Source organism: Bos grunniens, chromosome 13 (assembly GCF_055505025.1).
Source record: "Bos grunniens cultivar Pamir isolate PY7600 chromosome 13, Bosgru_T2T1.0, whole genome shotgun sequence".
Taxonomy (NCBI): domain Eukaryota; kingdom Metazoa; phylum Chordata; class Mammalia; order Artiodactyla; family Bovidae; genus Bos; species Bos grunniens.
This window is the reverse complement of record NC_141177.1, coordinates 53,111,736-53,131,165: the sequence shown is the minus strand read 5'-3', so window position 1 is coordinate 53,131,165 and position 19,430 is coordinate 53,111,736. Positions and strand designations below refer to the sequence as shown.

General features: G+C 39.3%; 1 protein-coding gene across 3 annotated transcripts in view; it reads right to left on the bottom strand.

The window, feature by feature from the left end:
• MINDY3 (MINDY lysine 48 deubiquitinase 3) overlaps positions 1-19,430 on the bottom strand; it is a 567,291-nt gene that overhangs the window by 88,360 nt on the left and 459,501 nt on the right. For all 3 annotated transcript variants that reach the window (XM_086334210.1, XM_086334208.1, XM_086334217.1), the window contains exon 3: positions 3,957-4,044. The gene's annotated coding sequence lies outside the window, so the exon portion shown is untranslated. The remainder of the gene's footprint in view (positions 1-3,956; positions 4,045-19,430) is intronic.

The window sequence follows — 19,430 nt, the reverse complement described above, 5'->3', positions numbered from 1 at the left end:
TCTAGATGGAGTATTTGTCCCTCAAAGAAATTTTGAATTTGCATATTGTGCTGCCATAGATCAATTTTGTGTTGCTTTCTGAGATGAAATTTTCCTGGGCCACACAGAGAGTGAAAATGATAACTGCAGCCTATGTGAGGAAGATACATCATTACAAATTCTCAAATGTGGCTCTTTATTGATCCATCTAGATTCTATGTCAAGACAGAGACCCTTACTTGTCATCTTTTGGACAAATTTTCCACAAACTTTTGCATAGCAAAGGAAACCATAAGCAAAATAAAAAGAAAACCTACAGAATGGGAGAAAATATTTGCAAATGATGCAAGTGACAAGGGCTTTATTTCCAAAATACATAAATGGCTCATCCCACTCAACAACAACCAAAAATAACCCAATCAAAAAATGGGCAGAAGATCTAAATAGACATTTCTCCAAAGAAGAAATACACATGGCCAAGAGACACATGAACGTTGCTAGTTATTCAGTTCAGTTCAGTTGCTCAGTTGTGTCCGACTCTTTGCAACCCCATGAACCGCAGCACGCCAGGCCTCGCTGACCATCACCAACTCCCGGAGTTCACCCAAACCCATGTCCATCGAGTCGGTGATGCCATCCAACCATCTCATCCTCTGTCGTCCCCTTCTCCTGCTACCCTCAATCTTTCCCAGCATCAGGGTCTTTTCAAATGAGTCAGCTCTCCACATCAGGTGGCCAAAGTACTGGAGTTTCAGCTTCAACATCAGTCCCTCCAATGAACACCCAGGACTGATCTCCCTTAGGATGGACTGGTTGGATCTCCTTGCAGTCCAAGGGACTCTCAAGAATCTTCTCCAACACCACAGTTCAAAAGCATCAATTCTTCTGCGCTCAGCTTTCTTTATAGAAATAGAAATTAAAACTGCAGTGTGGGCCCACTTCACACTGGTCAGAATGGCCATCACTAAAAAGTCTACAAATAACAAACTCTAGTGGGGTGTGGTGAAAGCGAACCCTCCTACACTGTTGGTGGGAATATAAGTTGGTGTGCTGCTGCTGCTAAGTCGCTTCAGTCGTGTCCGACTCTGTGCGATCCCATAGATGGCAGCCCACCAGGCTCCACTGTCCCTGGGATTCTCCAGGCAAGAACACTGGAGTGGGTTGCCATTATAGCCACTCTGAAAAACAGTATGAAGGTTCCTCAGAAAACTGAAGCAGAATTATCATATGATCTACCAACCTTACTCCTGAACATATATCCAGACAAAATTATAATTCAAAAAGATACACGTACCATTATGTTCATAGCTTCACTGTTCACATTAGCCAAGACACATAACCAGTCCATTCTAGAGGAGATCAGCCCTGGGTGTTCTTTGGAAGGAATGATGCTGAAGCTGAAACTCCAATACTTTGGCCATCTCATGCAAAGAGTTGACTCACTGGAAAAGACTCTGATGCTGGGAGGGATTGGGGGCAGGAGGAGAAGGGGACAACAGAGGATGAGATAGCTGGATGGCATCACCGACTCTATGGACATGAGTTTGAGTGAACTCCAGGAGATGGTGATGGACAGGGAGGCCTGGCGTGCTGCGATTTATGGGGTCACAAAGAGTCAGACACGACTGAGCAACTGAACTGAACTGATATACATTTATACTCAGTCATAAAAAAGAATATAATACTGTCATTACAGCAACATGGATGCAGCTAGAGATTATCATACTAAGTAAGTCAGAAAGAGAAAGACAAATACCATATGATGTCACTTATATTTGTAATCTAAAGTGAAGTCAACTCAGTCGTGTCTGACTCTGCGACCCCGTGGACTGTAGCCCACCACGCTCCTCCGTCCGTGGGATTCTCCAGGCAAGAATACTGGAATGGGTTGCCATTTCCTTCTCCAGGGCCTCTTCCTGACTCAGGGATCAAACCCAGGTCTCCTGCATTGCAGGCAGACACTTTAACCTCTGAGCCACCAGGGAAGCCCTTGTAATCTAAAATATGACACAAGTGAACCTATCTATGAAACAAAAACAGAATTACAGACATAGAGAACAGACTGGTGACTGCCAAGAGGAAAGGGGTTGGGGGAAGGATGGAATGGGAGATGACGGTTAGCAGATGTAAGCTTTTTAAATATAGAACGGATAAACAACAAGGTCCTACTGTATAGCATAAAGAACTATATTCAATATCCTATGATAAACCATAGTGGAAAAGAATACGTAAAAAAGAATGTGTGTATATACATAAAACTGAATTTGTCCAACTTTGTGAAACCCCATGGACTGTAGCCTGCTAGGCTCCTCTGTCCATGGAAATCTCCAGGCAAGAATACTGGAGTGGGTAGCCATTCCCTTCTCCAGGGGATCTTCTCAACCCAGGGATTGAAACCAGTTTTCAGTCAGATTCTTCACCAGCTGAACCATCAGGGAAGCCCAAAACAGAACTTAACACCCATTGTAAATCAACTATATACTTCAATTAAAAATATTGAAAACTAATTGTAAGTATATACTTTCCTATGTTCAAGAAATGATTAGCCCTTAAAGGAATGCTGTGCCATTCCACAGAATGCCAGAAAGTCAAAGAACAATTGATGTAAGCCAGTCAATTACCACCTAACCATCTCACCGATAGATTTCACCTAATCAGTAGTCAATGATGTGTATATCCATACCTTGATTTGTAATTCCAATAAATATTTGATATTGTATCTGTAATCTTAGGATTTCAATTCTGCAATTCCATCAACAGGTGGTGCCATTGTATTATAGTTTGAATTTTGTAAACCAAAAACCTTTTTGGAGTAGTTGCACCCATAAACATCTTCCTTTTTCCAAAGGCTTTGGTCATTACTTTTGTACCTTAGGAACCTTGATTTTATGATTTTGTTTAAAACATGTATATTGTTGAAATTTATGTCCTGGAATAAACTTGGCTGGATTCTTCTACTTTATATAATACTTCTAGAAATTTCAGGATATAATGTGTGCCATTTTGTTGACAAAGCAACGAGTAACCAAAAATAATAACTATGTATTCTGATATCTACAGGACCAATGTATGCTTTATAATTTCAGATTATCACAAGTTCTCATTTCATAAAGAAAATTACAGGCCAATATCCCCGATGAATATAGATGCAAAAACACTCTAAAACAGAATTCAGAAGCACATGAAAAGCATCATTCACCACGATAAAGTGAGATTTATCCTTGGGATGCAAGGATGGTTCAACATACAGAAATCAATGTGATCAACCATATTACTAGAATAAAAAATTTATATGTTCTCATAAACACAAAAAAAGCATGTGGCAAAAAACTTTGATTCATGATAAGGGTTTGTAAATTAGGTATAGAAGGAACATATTTCCACATAATAAAGGCCATATATGACAAGGCAACAGAAGATTTTATAATTTTTAAAATACTCCTTTGCAACCCACTCCAGTATTCTTATCTGGAGAATTCCATGGACAGAAGAGCCTGGTGGGTTACAGTCCATGGGGTCTCAAAGAGTAGGACAGGACTGAGTAACTAACTAACAACTCTTGCATTTGTAACAGAACACCTCTGCATGTTTTCTTTTTTGTACTGAGAAAAGCAAGACAACACTCAATGTCTATTTGTGTAAGGGTTATTTTTTTAAAGATGCTATTAAATATTACACTGGTCACACCTCTGTCAAGAGATCTCTTTATAGTTCAGTATTCCCAGAAATAACACCGCTGGGCGATCTCTCCACGTTGCAGCAAGTTGTGGGTGTCAGCCTGGAATGGAATGGGCGAACCCCATACGCACCGGCATTAAGAAAGTGCGTGGAGGATAACTGGCTCTGCCCTTTCTGAGTTCTGCCTTTGGTTCACTGTGTAAACTGGCAAAGCTATTTCCCTCGAGAGTGCTTGTCAAAGTCACAGCATGATCCCAGAAGGTGGTAAGAAGAAGTTGTGACTCACCAAAAGAACTTACTTTGAGGTTTCTTGTAATTCTCCTCAGTGATTTCAGGAACCCATAGCTTGTCTAAGCTAATTAGTCCTGCATTGTTGGTGTGGATGATCTGAGAAAAAGAAATTGAAAATAATACAGTTCTTTAGAAATACTAAAAATGTATACTCACACACAAATCTAAAAATGTACACAACACAAATGTCAAGAAATGAAACAAACCTACTTAAAATCATTTGCATCAATTTGATGAGCAGATCAGCAGATGGAAAACTCAGCTCAGGGTAGACAAAATACAATTTATTTGGCATTTGAAATCCAAGTTAGGGGCTACATGTTAAATGATACAATTATCAAAATACTGGATACATTTTGTTTTATTATAAACTAAGAAATGTTAACATAATTCTCCTTCAGTATAAGTTTTAATATATAATTCTCATTTATTAGCACACCTCTATGGTTCAAAGGCACATTTTCAAATTTATTATCAGACTTACTCTCATTGATTCTTATGATACAACTCTGTAATAATCGTCATTTCATAATCAAGATTAGTTTTCAAAAATTACACTGAAATAAGTATTGGAGCCTACAGTAAGCCACATCCTTTTAAGTTATGTGTTCTTTTCATTACACAATGAGGAGTGAAAAGAGTAAATTTTAACAACTGAAGTTGCTCTGTAGTACAGTAAGTGATTAAGTTTAGAGGAAAAAGATATAGAATAATCCAAATGTTATTTTTATTAAATTGTGATAATAAATGATATGCATCTCATCCTCTCCATGAATTATCCTAACATACTGCAATTCTGTCTTTACTAGGGTTTAAAATGGGCAGGGAGGATCTCTTTGATTTTCAGATCTAACCTTTTTCCGGTTGGAGTGGTAAGTGAAGAGTGGGGAATATTTTTCTTGGCTCAAAAATAGAGTGAGGGCATATCCCAGACATATTGTGTTAATATTCAATTCCTCTCTGCCATTATGCTTTTTCAAAATTTGGTTGTAGGTCCTTATCCATTCTGTGAAAAATCATAAGATTTTACATTTGCACTTTTTCCTTTATGTCCAGAAAGTAAATTCATGATTTTTCAACAAGGGTGAACTTTTTATCTTCTTTGAGATTTTGTTTTCCTTGATAGTAGAAAGTATCCTTTATATTTATTGAAAATTTTTCTGCTCAATTTTTTACAGAGAAATTTTATACAAAGTGACTATCTATTGCATATAACATGTATTATACATAACAATAAGTTTATATAAGTTAAGACACTGTGAAAAATCAAGAATATTTTGTTGTTAAAAGTTGAAGAAAATAGTTGAAGCTACAAGGATGACAAGATGCTTCTAGGGGAACATACTTTTGGAAGTGAATTTCAAGACACTGTTTGCATCCTTCATAGTATAAAGAAAAAATTCCCTTGATCCAGAAAAGATTATAAGGATAGAAAATATGAAATAAAGTGTTAATAGGTAAGGAAGAAAATAGAAATGACTGTTACAAAAGGGATATATAGGGATTTCCTTGGCTGTCCAGTGATTAAGATTCCTTGCTCCCAATATGGGGGGCTGGAGTTCAATTCCTGATCAGGGAACTAAGATCCTGCATGCTGCCTGGTGCTACCAAAAACGACAACAACAACAAAGTGAATATACATGGGAGAAAGAGTGTGAAAAACACCAAAAACACAGAAGAAGAAAGATTTGAAATGGAGGCAATAAAGAGCATAATTAGTGATGTAAGTAATCAGTTTGGCACTAAAATACACAAATTTGGATAACTCTCCCAGAATGCATATGAAAGATTAAAGCCATGCATAAAGTTATGATAGAATAAATTACACAGAGGATGGAGACTCAAAATAAAGAGAGTTGGATGGAATTAACTCTCTGAGGGGAAGGGCATTGTTTCTGCTTCATTCATCGAATCTGGGGGACTGCCTGGGTCAAAGAAGGCATTCATTATATATTTACTGAAAAAATAATTAATTGGTTACTGCATCAGTTAAGATGCTTTTAGGTTTATGTTTTAGGAAACTCAACTGAAAGGGACTTAGATATTAATGAAAATGGTCCACATAATTAATAGTCCAAAAGTAGGATAAAGGTTAAGATTGGTTAATCAGTGGTTCAACAATATCATCAAGGACCAATATTCTCACAATTCCTCAGTATACACTTTACTTTACTGTAGGTTCCACTTGGAGTTTTGGAATAATGGCTACTTCCTCATTCATGTTCAGTGGAATAAAGAGAACATTTTTTCAGCTTTTGCTCAAGTGTTCTTCCTCAGTTTCACTAATCTAGTTAATAAATCCAGCTCTGTTGCCAGGGGATCGCTATGCTGTTGATTGGCTTAAGCTTAAAGTTAGAAACCAGTGCATAAGAAGAGTGATGTGATTGCAATGATTAGTTAATACCAACCAGAGACCATTCCTGGAATTTAGGCCAATTTTCTCCATCCTATTGCTGCTACACGGAGAAGGCAATGGCAACCTACTCCAGTACTCTTGCCTGGAAAATCCCATGGGCAGAGGAGCCTGGTCGGCTGCAGTCCCTGGGGTCGCTAAGAGTCAGACACGACTGAGCGACTTCACTTTCACTTTCCACTTTCACGCATTGGAGAAGGAAATGGCAACCCACTCCAGTGTTCTTGCCTGGAGAATCCCAGGAACGGGGGAGCCTGGTGGGCTGTTGTCTCTGGGGTCGCACAGAGTCGGACACGACTGAAGCCACTTAGCAGCAGCAGCAGCATTGCTGCTACATAGTAACAGAAGGATAAAACCAGACAGTGAGGGTTTCACCACACATTCTTTACAAAATTTATAAAGAAGACATTTGAGGCAAATAATACAGCAGATACAATATTAAAAAGTCTTTTGTTGAAGAAAGTTTCGTGTATACATATTAGAAAGGCAGTGCTGGGGCTGCCATGCAAAATACCACAGATTGTGTGGCTTAAACAAAAAAATTGTGTTTTCTAATACAGTTCTGGAGGCTAAAGGCCCAAGGCCAAAGTGACGGCAGAGTTGGTTTCTGGTGAGACCTGTCTTCCCAGCTTGTACACAAGCACCTTCTCATTCTGTTCTCATATGATCATTCCTCTGTGCAGTTCAGTTCAGTCGCTCAGTTGTGTCCGATTCTTTGCGACCCCATGACCTGCAGCACACCGGGCCTCCCTGACCATCACCAACTCCCGGAGTTCATACAAATCATGTCCATCGAGTCGGTGATACCATCCAACCATCTCATCCTCTGTCGTCCCCTTCTCCTCCTGTCCTCAATCATTCCCAGCTTCAGGGTCTTTTCACATGAGTCAGTTCTTTGCATCAGGTGGCCAAAGTATTGGAATTTCAGCTTCAACATCAGTCCTTCCAACGAACACCCAGGACTGATGCCTTTAGGATGGACTGGTTGGATCTCCTTGCAGTCCAAGGGACTCTCAAGAGTCTTCTCCAACACCACAGTTCAAATGCATCAGTTCTTCTGTGCTCAGCTTTCTTCACAGTCCAACTCTAACATCCATACATGACCACTGGTAAAACCATAGCCTTAACTAGATGGACCTTTGTTGACAAAGTAATGTCTCTGCTTTTTAATATGCTGTCTAAGTTGGTCATAACTTTCCTTCCAAGGAGTAAGCGTCTTTTAATTTCATGGCTGTAGTCACCATCTGCAGTGATTTTGGAGTCACCCAAAATAGAGTCAGCCACTGTTTCCCCATCTATTTGCCATGAAGTGATGGGACTGGATGCCATGATCTTCATTTTCTGGATGTTGAGTTTTAAGCCAACTTTTTCACTCTCCTCTTTGACTTTCATCAAGAGGCTCTTTAGTTCTTCTTCACTTTCTGCCATAAGGGTGGTGTCATCTGCATATCTGAGGTTATTGATATTTCTCCCGGCAATCTTGATTCCAGCTTGTGCTTCATCCAGCCCAGTGTTTCTCATGATATACTCTGCATATAAGTTAAATAAGCAGGGTGACAATATACAGCCTTGACGTACTCCTTTTCCTATTTGGAACCAGTCTGTTGTTCCATGTCCAGTTCTAACTGTTGCTTCCTGACCTGCATACCGGTTTCTCAAGAGGCAGATCAGGTGGTCTGGTATTCCTATCTCTTTCAGAATTTTCCACAGTTGATCGTGATCCACACAGTCAAAGGCTTTGGCATAGTCAGTACAGCAGAAATAGATGTTTTTTTGGAACTCTCTTGCTTTTTTGATGATCCAGCGGATGTTGGCAATTTGATCTCTGGTTCCTCTGTCTTTTCCTCTGTGCACAGGCATGAAAAAAGAGAGAGAGGGAGAGAGGAAGGGAGAGATAGAGAGATCTCTTCTTTTAAGGACACCAGACTTACTAGACCAGGGTCCCACCCTCATGATGTCATGCAACACTGTGGTGGTGGTTTAGTCCCTAGGTCATGTCTTTTGATCACATGAGCTATAGCCTGCCAGGCTCCTCTGTCCATGGGATTTTCCAGGCAAAAATACTGGAGTGGGTTTCCATTTCCTTTTCCAGGAGATCTTCCCAACCCAGGGATTGAACCCTTGTCTCTTGCATTGCAAGTGGATTCTTTACCACCAGAGCTACCAGGGAAGCCTCAAGGCCCCATCTCCGTGACATTTCAGGTCCCTAGACATCAGTGTCAACTTGGACACTGTGTTCAGAATTCAAGAAATGCTGAAATCTTCCCTTCTTCAGTGCACAGTTACCTGAGTAAAAACCTTTAGGTCCTATTGGGAATGCACTAAGGGAATCACGACTGTGTGTACATCTGATACATTCTTGCAAGGTCTTTTTTTCCTGGGGACCCTATCTCAGGTCAATAAATTCCATGCCTAAAACCTGGATTAGGTCTGGAAGCTGGCCTAGGGATCATCTTTTATTTAAATTGGGGCAACTGTCTTCATTCACCATCCTTTATTTTGTTTTTGCAAATTGGGAGGTACCTTTGTTGGCTGCCCATCCATTTTGCCCTTAGGGGATGCCGTGTTTTTTAAACCATCTCCAACCTTGCTATCCACTACAATTGCATCTACTTAGCTTCCTATGATTATGCGCATTCACCTCAATTCTAAAATCTAGAGGGAACTGTTATCCCCACAGTGATCAGGAGCCCTGGTCTTTAAAGAACACTTCAGCTGTCATCCTAAAACACGGGAGATCTAACACTGAAGTTCTTAATGATGCTGGTGGTCTCTCAACAGTGCATTTCTTATGGCCTGGAAATGGTATCTCCCACAGGATTTCCCATGGAACATAATCATTTGACAGACTTTCTGGTCTAGCAGGCACACCTCTCTTAGCCTTTGGATCCCTTTTGCTACCATCATCCATGGCAACTCTGGAATTTCAAACTCCTTTTGTGTGGACCCATTGCTTTTTCCATGCTTCTAGGAGTAAACTGTACCACCCTCCTGGAGTCTTTGCCAGGATATTAAATCTTGCATCTCTGGATTGTGTATTCCACCTTATGGGGCTTCCCAGGTGGCTCAGTGGTAAAGAACCTGCTGTCATGTAGGAGATACAGGTCAGTCTCTGAATCTGGAAGATCCTCTGGAGAAGTAAATGGCAGCCTGCTCCAATATTCTTGACTAGGAAACCCCATGGATAGAGGAGCCTGGTGGGCTAGAGTCCATGGGGTTGCAAAGAGTCTGAGACAACTCAGCAACTAAACAACAATAACAAATTCAACCTTACACACTTGCCTCCTTCATCAAAATCTCTCAGAATCTAATCCTATGCAAATTTGCCTGGTTCTTTCTGTATCTTGCAGCTCATTTGAAGCATAGGTCTTTTCTTCCTGATTGCCTTATATTGTGACTTTCCCTAATTATGGGCCTGGTCACCTGGTGAGGAGATGAGGCAGATTTTGGGAAGGCACCAAAAAACTTAATAACTAAGGAAAAAATAAAATGACCCTCATGAACAAATACCATATTGCTCTAGAGATTAAAGGGCTACATCTTGAAATAAGATACTGTCTCCTTTCCTACTGACAATTTAAAATCTTTATAGATATTTTGATAAATTATCACACACATTTTTGGATATTTTTTCAACATGTCTCAAAAGTCTCACAAAAAGTACCTGCCCTTTGATCCAGCATGTACATTACTGCGTTTCTGTAAATTCATCCTAAGGCAATTATCAAATAAATGTGCAAAACTATATGTCTAAGGATTTTCTTTTGAGGGTAAAAATTATACAAAAATAGTTATTGGTTAAATAAATTATGGAACTATAACATAAAACTGCTGCTGCTGCTGCTAAGTCGCTTCAGTCGTGTCCAACTCTGTGCGACCCCATAGACAGCAGCCCACCAGGCTCCCCCATTGCTGGGATTCTCCAGGCAAGAACACTGGAGTGGGTTGCCATTTCCTTCTCCAATGCATGAAAGTGAAAAGTGAAAGTGAAGTCGCTCAGTCGTGTCTGACCCTCAGCGACCCCATGGACTGCAGCCTACCAGGCTCCTCCGTCCATGGGATTTTCAGGCAAGAGTACTGTGCAGTAATGAATGTTGATGAGGTAAAACCATATTTATTAATATAAATATACTCTTGGTTTTACTGAAAAAGAACAAGTAGGTTATTAAATGTGTGTGTACAAGTGCCTGCATGTGTTTGCAAAGGAAAGAAACCAATCTGAGCTATAGCCAGCCAAAGCAAAAGAAAGGGAATTTATTATAAAAATAAAGAGATGTCTCAAAGATTCCAAAGCTACATTTTTAGGAGAAACTTCTTAGGAAAAGACTAAACCACATATTAAAAACTTACAAGCATTCTTCATCTTTCATCTCTGTTTTGCTATTTGTATTTGCTTATTCTATGATCCATGTGATGAATTTGTCTATCCTAAAACTCAGTTTCATATATTATAGTCCAGCTATACCTAGAAACTGCCTGACATTCTGCAAATCTGAGCTCCAAATTCCTGGAGAGACTCTGGGCTAAGAATACATGAATATATGATGTCTATCCTTAGTGTATTAACTGTGGACAGAGGAATAAAATTGTGTCAGACAAATGTGACTGCCAGGAACCCACTAGGTTTAGAAAGTTGATGTCATCATTTGAAAAAGTGGAATGATTATGGCTGGGCAGAAAACCCACAGCTATGATAAAATATGTAGATGTATTATTCATATAAAGCTGAATCACCTATTGGTCTTCATTCAAATAAATGACAGTATAAAATTCTCCAAAAATTTGAGAATACATTTTAAAGTTTATAGTGGTATACTCAGCACACATTACTTAAAGTTCCCTCTGATACCTACAGCCCACATCTGATACTATTAATAAAAAGTTTATTCTTTCTCTTTCCTGATTACATAAATACTCTCTCATTATAATCTTTTCTCTCTTCTTTTCATATCCCAGATCTATTTAATTCTCTTCCAATGTTTTTTTCCTATGTAAATCATTCAAATCAATCTTGCTTCCTTTTTTAAAAAACAAACAACTGTGTTAACGCAACACAAGATCTACTCTCAACAAACATTTGGTGTACAATATATAATTTTTAACTACAGGCACAGTGTTGTACAGAGGATCTCTAGAACTTATTCATCTTGTGTAACTGAAATTTTATACTCATTAAACAGCAACCCTTTATTGTTCTTTCCCTGCACACCCTGACAACCACCATTCTACTCTCTGTTACTGAGTTTGACTGTTTTAGATACTTCATATAAGTGGACTCATGCAGTATTTCTCCTCCTGTGAGTGGCTAATACATGGAGATATCTATGGTTGTGGATTGAAACACTTAATGTTGTTAAAATATCCATGCAGCCCAGAGAGATCTACAGATGCAATGGAATCACTATCAAAATTTCAATGGCATTTTTTACAGGAAAAAAAAAAAAACCACCTCTAAAATTATATGGAACTGCAAAAGACAATGAAAAACCAAAACAATCTTGAAAAAGAAGAACAAAGCTGGACAGATCACATTTCCTGATTTCAAAATACCTTAAAAACTATAGTAATTAAAACAGTACGATACTAGTGTAAAAATAGACTTATCAACCAGTAGCAGAGAATGCATATACAGTCAACTGATTTTCTACTGGGTGCCAAAAATACAATTGGAAAAGGATAGTCTCCAAAACAAATAATGTTGGAGAAACTGAATATCCACAAGCAAAAGAATGAAGTCGGGCCCTTACCTTACACTCTCTACAAAAATAACTCAAAATAGATTAAAGATGAAATTAAGATATGAATCTGTAAAACTCCTAGGAAAAAAGCTTCATGATAGTGGTCTAAGGTAATGAAGTTTTGAATATGATAAAAGCACAAGCAACAAAAGGAAAAATAGGTACGTGATATGACAATCTTCAGAGAAGGCAATGGCACACCACTCCAGTACTCTTGCCTGGAAAATCCCATGGATGGAGGAGCCTGGTAGGCTGCGGTCCCCGGGGTCTCGAAGAGTCTGACGTGACTGAGCGACTTCACTTTCACTTTTCACTTTCATGCATTGGAGAAGGAAATGGCAACCCACTCCAGTGTTCTTGCCTGGAGAATCCCAGGGACGGGGGAGCCTGGTGGGCTGCCGTCTCTGGGGTCGCACAGAGTCGGACGTGACTGAAGCAACTTAGCAGCAGCAGCATGACAATCTTGCTTTCTTTGTGTCTCCCTGTCTCCTACAACCGCACTCTGCACCAAGGAACTCCTCTGGCACAGTTTCATTTTGAGTGAGAACAGAACTACTGATATCTTATTTTTGCCCTGCCCAATATGTATGGGGGGAAAATAGAAAGATATAAAGTATTAATACTGTTTATCACTAGAAGGTGAAATTATCGATAATTAAAACATGCATTTTATTTTTCTTATCCGTTTTTCTACTTTCTTAAAATGATAAATATGCATTAGTTGTAAAATAATTTAAAAATCCATATATGGAAAATAAATGTGCCAATGATTCTAATTAATATTGTTAACATATTTTAATTTCATCTCTATTTTATCTCAAGCAGATCAAAGCCTTCAAATCAAACACCTAGCAAAACACTACTTATAATAGTGGTTTAATAAATAATTTATTTTAAAAATGAACAAGTAAATACACAAATGCATAAAATAAAACTTAATCCTGTAGTTTACGTGGCAGCCAAAAGAGAAATACCTATTAAGATCACATAACCAGGGCTAATACTGCTTTAAGTCAGAAAAAGACCTAGTGTAATCAGTATATAAAATTGATTTCTACCAAGAAGCAACTTCATCATTTTGCAAAACGTTGTCAAAAATTAATATCCTTTACTTAGCTGGAGTTGGATAAGAGTTTAACAAAATCCATCACTAGAAATTATATAATGTATCAAGTTAGAAGCTATCCCCTTACTGTGGAGTTTTTTGTTGTATGTTGTTAAAAAGTTGAATTTCGGGCTTCCCCTGTGGCCCTGTAGTTAAGAATCTGCCTGCCAATGTAGGGGACATGGGTTCAATCCCTGGCCTGGGAAGATCCCATGTGCTGCAGGGCAACTAAGCCTGTGTGCCACAATTACTGAAGCCTGCACTCCCTAGAGCCCATGCGCTGCAATAAAAGAGCTATACGATGAGTAAGCTCTGGGGATCTAAAGTACAGCATGGTGATCATAGTTAATAATACTTCTTTGTACATGTGAAGGTTGTTAGAGGAGCAAATCTTAAATGCTCTCACCACAAAAAGATATAATTTGTGATGTGATGAAAATGGTGATTATGGTGGTCATAATTTTTAATATGTACCACATCAACACATTGTATATCTTGCATTTACACAATACTATATGTCAGCTATATCTCAATAAAACTGAACAAAATGAACAAAAAGCGAAAAAAAAAATTTTTTTTAAAAGCTTCCCATGGTGTGTTGGTATTCCAAGGTTGAATAGAACTCCTAATACTCTACTCTAAAATAGAATCTGACAAGGTGGCTTGTTCTCCATTGTATTAGGTTGGCCAGAAAAGTCTTTTGGGTTTTCCATAAGATTTTATGGAAAAAACCTGAATGAGCTTTTTGGCTAACCCAATATTTCCCATGCCTAGTATAATACTGGTACATAACAGGTTCTCAGAAAATATTTTTTTGTTGAATAAAATAAAACATTTTTTGAGAAATTTAGATGTGTCAGAAATTAATTTTTAGAAGTTGGAAATTTTTCATCTTCTAGTGATAAGAATTTCTGGAATTATATCTACAGGGAAGGTAATACTATGCTTCTTTAAACTTTTAGTAATATTTTGATTTAAAACATTTTTATTGGAGTATAGTTACTTTACAATGTTGCATTATTTTCTGGGTTCAGCAAAGCAAATCATTTATATGTATACATATATCCTCTCTTTTTTGGATTTCCTTCCCATTTAGATCACCACAGAACACTGAATAGAGTTCCCCTGAGAAGGCAATGGCATCCCACCCCAGTACTCTTGCCTGGAAAATCCCATGGAGGCAGGGCCTGGTGGGCTGCAGTCCATGGGGTCGCTAAGAGTCTGACGCGACTGAGCGACTTCACTTTCACTTTTCACTTTCATGCATTGGAGAAGGAAATGGCAACCCACTCCAGTGTTGCCTGGAGAATCCCAGGGACGGGGGAGCCTGGTGGGCTGCCATCTATGGGGTTGCACAGAGTCGGACACGACTGAAGGGACTTAGCAGCAGCAGCAGCAGTGTATATATATATGTCAATTCCAATTTCCCAGTTGATCCTACCCTTCACCCTCCTTGGTGTTTTATACATTTGCTCTCTACATCTGTGTCTCTAATATTTTGATTTTTGATCTTTCCTATTTAAAGGGGATCTTCCCCAACCAGGGATCGAACCATGGTCTCCTGCATTGCAGGCAGATTCTTTACTGCTGAGCCACCAGGAAAGCCCATTTAAAACGTTCACCTTTTTTTTTTTTTGTATGTCAGGAAGCGTGAATGCTCAGGCTCCTCTGTTTCTCTGCTTCATGGATTTTGATGGAAAACTCCATACTGGGGAAAGAATAGTTGAGCTGAAACTTCAAATAGAATCTCATGAGTCATACACATGTCTGCTAACAGGAGGAGACAGGCAAAGATGTACAAGTACAGAAGATAATGGGAAGGGAGTTGCTTGATTTTTTCTTCTCCTCTTAATCAGGAAATAGTCGTTTCTTCCCCACTTTTATTGTTTTGAACAATACATTTCACCAACAAGAAGAAACTTAATGATGAGTCCATTTCAGGAAGCAGGAATTTTATTTTCTAAATCCTTAGTTCTTTAGAGTAAGCAGAGATCCAACAGTGACATTTAAAAATGATTCTGTTTCTGTAACTTGGCTAGTCTTTAAAACAAAAGGACGATGTATGTGGAATTCTGTACACCTACATGATAATTCATGTCAACCATGCACTTACTGCTGCTGCAGCTGCTGCTAAGTCACTTCAGTCGTGTCCGACTCTGTGCGACCCCATAGATGGCAGCCCACCAGGCTCCCCTATCCCTGGGATTCTCCAGGCAAGAACACTGGAGTGGGTTGCCATTTCCTTCTCCAATGCATGAAAGTGAAAAAATAAAGTGAAATCGCTCAGTCGTGTCCCACTCCTAGCGACCCCATGGACTGCAGCCCACCAGGCTCCTCCGTCCATGGGATTTTCCAGGCAAGAGTACTGGAGTGGGGTGCCATTGCTTTCTCCATGCACTTACTACACACTCTCAAATGCTTCCCCACATAAATCAATTCTGAGACCTAAGAGTTTCCCTCATTAAAATTTACTTGAGATTCCTGTAACCTTTTCTCAGGAAGCAACAGCAGGTATAAAATGTGCAGCTTTGCATGTGTGTGTGTGCGCGTGTGCAAAGCTTTAATTCCAATCTATAAAAGAAAACCTTTTTTTGGTGGGTAGTTGAAAGCCTGGCAAAGGTGGGCGAGAAAGTCATGGAATTTTGGAAGTATGACATAATAGATTATAGAAATTAGAAATTTGTCACAGAATACTGATGGAGGAGATGCCAGGCTGAGTCAGATTTTCCCAGTGCTTAAGCAAGGATCTAGTTATAAATTGGACTCCCTTGAAAATTGCACTAACATTTCTGGTCACTAGATCAGTTTGTCTGAATTCTCTTCTTCCAGATGCAGCCATGATGAGAGTCAGTTTGCATATGGTATAGCTAGTGGTGTACTATTTATTGCAAGTGATAAGCTGGGTGTCAAGCAATTCATAAGCTGGGTGTCAAGTGTTTGGAGGAATCTCATGTCATTCTCTTGCTTAATGGCTACCAATGACTCTGTTTCTGCTGCAGAATAAAGTACACATCCTGAAGTGTGGCATGCAAAGCTCTCTGGGATCTGGTATGTTGCTTAGATCTCAGCATCTGGTTCTACTATCCACCTAGTTTCTATGTCAAGATTTAGACCCATCTCTTCCTTCTTTCTTTGGAAGGACTGATGTTAAAGCTGAAACTCCAATACTTTGGCCACCTCATGCAAAGAGTTGACTCATTGGAAAAGACTCTGATGCTGGGAGGGATTGGGGGCAGGAGGAGAAGGGGATGACAGAGGATGAGATGGCTGGATGGTATCACCGACTCGATGGACATGAGTTTGAGTGAACTCTGGGAGTTGGTGATGGACAGGGAGGCCTGGCGTGCTGCGATTCATGGGGTCACAAAGAGTCGGACACGACTGAGCGACTGAACTGAACTGAACTTCCTTCTTTATGCCATCACTGTACATTTTAGAGCCTCATAACAGTAAATACTTATTCAGAAGTTTATCTCCTTGAAGGAAGGAACTATGGTTTATTAATTTTTTAAAAAATTATTTATTTTAGTTTTGTCTTTTTTGGGTCTGAGTTGTGGCATGTGGGTTCTTCACTGCTGTATGGGCTTAATTGACCCAAGACATGTGGGGTCTTAGTTCCTGCACCAGGGATCAAGCCTCTATCCCCTGCATTGAAGGGCAGATTCTTGACAGTAGACCACCAGTGAAGCTCCCAGTTTATTAATCTTTGTATCAGCAGCATCTAGTATATGGATGGAGTATCATCACTGTTTGTTGAATTGATGGATTTATGCTCAATCTTTTTAAAAAATAATTATTGTCATTCACTTGACATGCAGTAAGCAGATTCTAAGAATGTCTCTTATGACACTCATCTAATGATAATAATCCCCCTGTCTTTTGAATGAGGTCAAATCTCTGCATATCATGAGACATCACTCCCATGATTATATTATTGTGACTATATCAACTTACAAGGAAAAAGGAGGTGATCTGGGTGGGCGTAATTTAAGCCAACAAGCTCTTTAAAAGCAGAGTTTCAACTGACTGATGGGAGAAAATGAAGTCAAACATTCCACGTTTGAGGGACATTCGATGCATCATTACTGGCTTTGAAGATGGAGGGGGTCATATGCCAAGGAATGCTGGTAACCTTTGAGAACTAATAGTGGCTTGCAGGCAGCCAGGAAATGGGGATCTCAGTCCTACACCCACAAAGGAACTAGATTCTGCCAACAACCTGAGTGAATTCTTGATTTTTCAGATAACAGATCAGCCTGCTGACACCTGGATTTCAGCCTTGTAAGAATCTAAGTAGAGATCCGAATCTCATCATCCCAGACTTCTGACCTACCCAGTTAAGGGATAACCAATGGGTATTGTCAAAAGTCAGTTAAGTTTGTAGCAATTTTCTCTGCTGCAACAGAAAACAAGTATAGCTAGTTTGCAACCTCATCAGACAAAATGGATACATATGTTCTCCTCTGTCTTGGTTTATTAATTAAATTAATGGAAAATAGGTGTACCCATGTCCAATAGATGCCTGTTAGCAATGGCACCCCACTCCAGTACTCTTGCCTGGAAAATCCCATGGATGGAGGAGCCTGGTAGGCTGCAGTCCATGGGTTCGCTGAGGGTAGGACACGACTGAGCGACTTCACGTTCACTTTTCACTTCCATGCATTGGAGAAGGAAATGGCAACCCACTCCAGTGTTCTTGCCTGGAGAATCCCAGGGACGGCGGAGCCTGGTGGGCTTCCGTCTATGGGGTTGCACAGAGTCGGACACGACTGAAGCGACTTAGCAGCAGCAGCAGCTATGTAAGAACACTTAGGCCAAGGCAGTTTGGTCATTTCAAATAAAGTAACAAACTGTTATTGGATACATTCCACATTTCATGCACTAGATGGGGTTCTGGCTGGGATTCAGTCCTGAATATAATACACTTAGTCAGAACAGCTTGATGTTCTAGCTCACAATAGCAGGGACACAACTGCAGACAAACACTTTATGTCAAAGAAGTCAACACAATAGCGTTAAAAGTTTGAATATTCAGGGGCTATTGTTGTAGCAAGTATATTAGTTTTCTAATTACTGAAGTTCTGTTTGGTTCTGTGTCAAATATGCCTGGCATTTAAATTTTTTAAAGAATTTTGGATAATATCTTCTCTTATTTTTAAGAAACCAGCCCTGAATGTTTCTAATTTAAAACAACCTTCATTTATGTAAATTTAAGACCATTGGAAATTTGAATACTAGATATTTAATAATATCAAGGAATGTTTTAGATGCAATATTACATTCGATTTTGTTAAAAAAGAAAGTCATTCTCTTTAGAAATTCATATGGAAATATGTATGGTTGTTGTAAGGGGGAGGGAAGTGGATGGCAGTTTAGATAAGGCCATGGACTGGCTATGAGTTGATGGTTATTGGGGTAGGTGATGGGTCCATGGGAGGTTATTTTTAAAAATGTTGTCTTTGATGTATTCAAAAGGATGTTTGCTAATTTTTACATATCATTTATAATGCTTTACTGTTGGTATTTTCAGGTTAACTAGTTAGTTATATAGCTAGAAATGGAAGTATTAATTAATTTTTTAGGTTTGGAATTGGTGAAGATGTGACTTTATGTTAAGTATACTTCTATTGAAGTCATACCCACACACACACACACACACACACATATGGCTTCAATAGAAGCATACTTTACTTAGCATAAAGTCACTTCACCAATTCCAAACCTAAATTACACACACACACACACACACACACACACACATACTGGACTTCTCCAGTGGCTCAACAGTAAAGAATCCATCTGCAAAGCAGGAGACGTGGGTTCAATCCCTGGGTCGGGAAGATCCCTTGGAGGAGGGCATAGCAACCCACTCCAGTGTTCTCGCCTGGAGAATCCCCATGGACAAAGGAGCCTGGTGGGCTAGAGTCCATGGGGTTGCAAAGAGTCAGACACAAATGAAGTGACTTACCATGCATGTACACACACACACACATATACTGTACTATATATATATAATTATATGCAATATATAGTGTATACACTTATATATTATATATACAGTATCTTGTACATCTATGCATACTGTACCCTAGCATCCTAAAATCATCAATATAATATTATGAAAATGCTGAATTTATAGTCCCTTTAATATCTTTGGACTAGAGCTAGTAGGTGACAGATGTTGATGGCTCATGACTGTGGTAAACTCCCCCAGTATTTATCACAG